The sequence below is a fragment of the Eurypyga helias genome, unplaced genomic scaffold (genome assembly GCF_000690775.1).
Source record: "Eurypyga helias isolate BGI_N326 unplaced genomic scaffold, ASM69077v1 scaffold10001, whole genome shotgun sequence".
NCBI classification, from domain to species: domain Eukaryota; kingdom Metazoa; phylum Chordata; class Aves; order Eurypygiformes; family Eurypygidae; genus Eurypyga; species Eurypyga helias.
In genome coordinates, this window is record NW_010232735.1 from 12385 (window position 1) to 15803 (window position 3419).

The 3419-nt window shown below is 43.6% G+C and overlaps 1 protein-coding gene across 1 annotated transcript in view; it reads right to left on the bottom strand.

The window, feature by feature from the left end:
- Nucleotides 1-3419, bottom strand: part of AGPAT3 (1-acylglycerol-3-phosphate O-acyltransferase 3) — a gene marked incomplete at its 3' end in the record, with an annotated part of 15744 nt that overhangs the window by 11916 nt on the left and 409 nt on the right. The window lies entirely within an intron of this gene.

Below are 3419 nucleotides of genomic sequence, written 5' to 3' on the forward strand. Positions count from 1 at the left end.
GGTTGGAACTAGATGATATTTAAGGTCCCTTCCAACCCAAACCATTCTGTGATTCTATGATTCTTTAGCAATAGTTTTTTTCACTTATATTCTCCATGTGACCACTTAACCGTCAGGATATTCCCCTCTATCATTTTCAAGACTCACTCACTTGGAGACATGACAAAGTTAGGCAACCTGCTGATCAAGACCAAACTGATAAGTGGGAAATACATCAGAGGAAAGACAATAATCGTTTATACCAACTAGACAATTCTATCATTGCTTTTCAGCTTTGCCTCCTTTGTGAATGACGCGATCACTTACCTTTCTTGCTGCAGTTATCCTGACTCAGTAAAAGGGTAAAGAGGACAGCAGAACTGTCCTCAGTTGAGATCTATGCTCTTCCAAGCAGGTGGCCAGGAGAATGAAGTATTGGTACCAAATACACTTTAGCTATTTCCCCTTTCCATTGCTGTACACGTACTAAGGAGCAACGATCTCCAGTACCTGCCTCAGTTGCTGTGTGTTCTTATCAAAACTAAAAGAAAATGGGTGTGTTTCTTCAAAATCAAGAACAAAAATTCTGCAGAGGCAGGTGTGGATGATTTTCTGCAGAGCGTTTCTTGTACCATTTCACTTTAAAACAGTGGAGAAAGCTTTGCTGAGAGATTTGCCAGAGTTCATACTGAGAGAGGATGGTTGATGAGCCAGAGAATTGATACGAGGAAACAGATTGTCCTTTACAAGTGTACTGATAAATGATGTAATTATAACGGAGTGGGCTCATTTCCTCCTTTTTTTTTTTTTTTTTTTTTTGGAGTGTGGGTTACAGCTATTTTGCATGGCACTGATCCTGCTGATACTACCACAAGCCCATCCTTCTGAGCGAAGGGACAGTAACACTTGGGCTGCTTGGGATACTTCTTGTAGAGGACAAGCAACACCTTGCTACAACCACCCTCGTCCCACAGCTGGGGTTGCCACACACCAAAGCAGGCAGGTTTATGGCCTTGTGAGCCACCCAGAAACACCACAATCAAGAGGCACAGTGACTAAAGTTAGTACTTTTAAATCTCAGTTTAACGTACTAACATTTGAGAGATGATTTTTCCAACCGGACTAAACCGAACGCACTGCGCTCTCCAAAGGCATGAGTCATCTGAAAGGAGCTGATGCAGGAGAGCTGGAAGCGCAGACTACCCATCCTGAATCACAGGCGCTGCAGAAGGTTAATGTTGAGGCCAGAGCCCAACAGATGGGTTTTTTTCCCCAAACATCTACCACAAACACTGATAGAGCCGACCTCCTTCCCATTCTGAAGCTGTGCTTTACATATCTGAGAGGAGATCAACCAGGGAGACCTTACTGCAGCCTTCCAGTACCTGAAGGGGCTACAAGGAAGCTGGGGGGGACTTTTTACAAGGGCCTGTAGTGACAGGACAAGGGGGAACGGGTTTAAATTGAAAGTGGGGAGGTTTAGATTGGATATCAGGAAGGAGTGCTTCCCGGAGAGGGTGGTGAGGCCCTGGCACAGGTTGCCCAGAGAAGCTGTGGATGCCCCATCCCTGGAAGTGTTCAAGGCCAGGCTGGATGAGGCTGGGAGCAACCTGGTCTAGTGGAAGGTGTCCCTGCCCATGGCAGGGGGGTTGGAACTGGATGGTCTTTAAGGTCCCTTCCAACCCAAACCATTCTGTGATTCTATGATATACACAAGAATACAACCTGATTTTCAGCAGGCTATGGTAGACAGACAGATACACCATCACCTGTGTATCTATCCCTGCACACTGATCTTCTGCCGATAGGTAGAGCAGCTTCTGTTACAGACAGCTCTTCCACGAACACCCTCAGGCTGAAACTGAACAGCTTGGAGTAAGCGAGCAAAACTTAGCATGCGGACTAGAACATCAGCTTACAGGGTCATTGCCAAAAAGCTACCAGATAATTAAATATATTTCATTATGAACGGCAACATCAGAACTGCTGCATTTACACAGCTTAATCTGTTATAAATCACAATCGGAGTGTGTATTCTGTCAGCTCTTCCATTACAGACCACCAGCACTCTGCAATCCCATATAACGTTTACGTTAATTTTCATAGTTTAATTTCTCAATCACTTAAATCATAATTTAAGAATACACGAGGGGTTATCCTAGGTACAACCCAATTACCTACTCAGCTTCTCCAAATCTTTTTGAACAACAGTGTAGGTTATTTCCAGTGTATATAAGGTAATAGCATTTAAAACAGGATTTTTCCATGCACAATGCTAACTTGTACAAATCAGGGAACCTACAAGCTTTACAGACACAAGCAGCTCATATCCTCAAAAAAGCCTGACTATTAGTGCAGCAATAGTTTTCATGACAAGATCAGATTCTAGATTCTTAAAGGCACATTGAGAAATGCTTACAAGCAAATTAAAAAAAAAAAAAGCAGCTAATTTTGAAGAATCTACCTGTAAGTTCTTCCATTACAATACCTCTTCTCCTCAGTTTACCTGCCACTCTATTTAATTTCCTTTCTCCTGTGCTTCTGAGACAACATTCTCAATAGGTAGGACAAAAACCACAGAAAGGACAAGGACAAGAAGTTTCTTTATAAACTGAACTAGATACTTTGGAGAGTTTTTGTTGACAGTACTTCACATCGATGATTTAAGAAATGTGGGTGCCTGTCAGTGGACCGCTCAACTGTAATTTAAGTATTCATTTAGGTGACTCATTTACCCAAAGTGGGAGTTGGACGCTGAGCTGAGCACTAAGGTAAGTGGCCGTGCATCTTGGGAGGGGATGGAGAATAGAAACAAATTAGATGATTCACTGCTGAAACAAGGAGGTGACATTTGGACCAAGGAGCCTTCTAAACATTCATTTCAGAAATCTGATCCCCTGTTAAGCTGTATGAGGAGGGGGGTGGAAAAAAAGCAGCCCTCCACAGGAAGTTTTGCTAAGGTCTGAAAGAGGAGAGCAAAACAGCTGCAGTCTCTGTAGAGCTGTCCCATGGGCAGAAGAGAGTGACAGATTACTCACAAAAGACTACACTGGTGTCATAGATGGACGCTGAAGAGTGTAAGAGGACTCTAAAGTTGCCACACAGTTCCAGCTATAAAGTACCTGGTGTAGACACTTTTAAGACAGACATCTCTCTGCAGACCACAAGCAACTTGGGTTCCTAAGCCAGGGGTCACTATCGCACCTATGCTCAACACCTGAAGCAGTCTCTGTGAATTCCCCCTTCTTCATCAGTTAGCACAGGCTCTGATGCAGGATGAAGATGCTATTGAGACAGAATCAGCAATTTCCTACCAGGACTGGGGGTGGGGAGGAGGTATACCTCCCACTTCTTTCAAGTAACAGTGGTATTATGCATCAGTCGCTTGACTTCTGTATGTCTTCGCAGTATTTAGGAAAAGATGGGCTGCTTTGAACCGC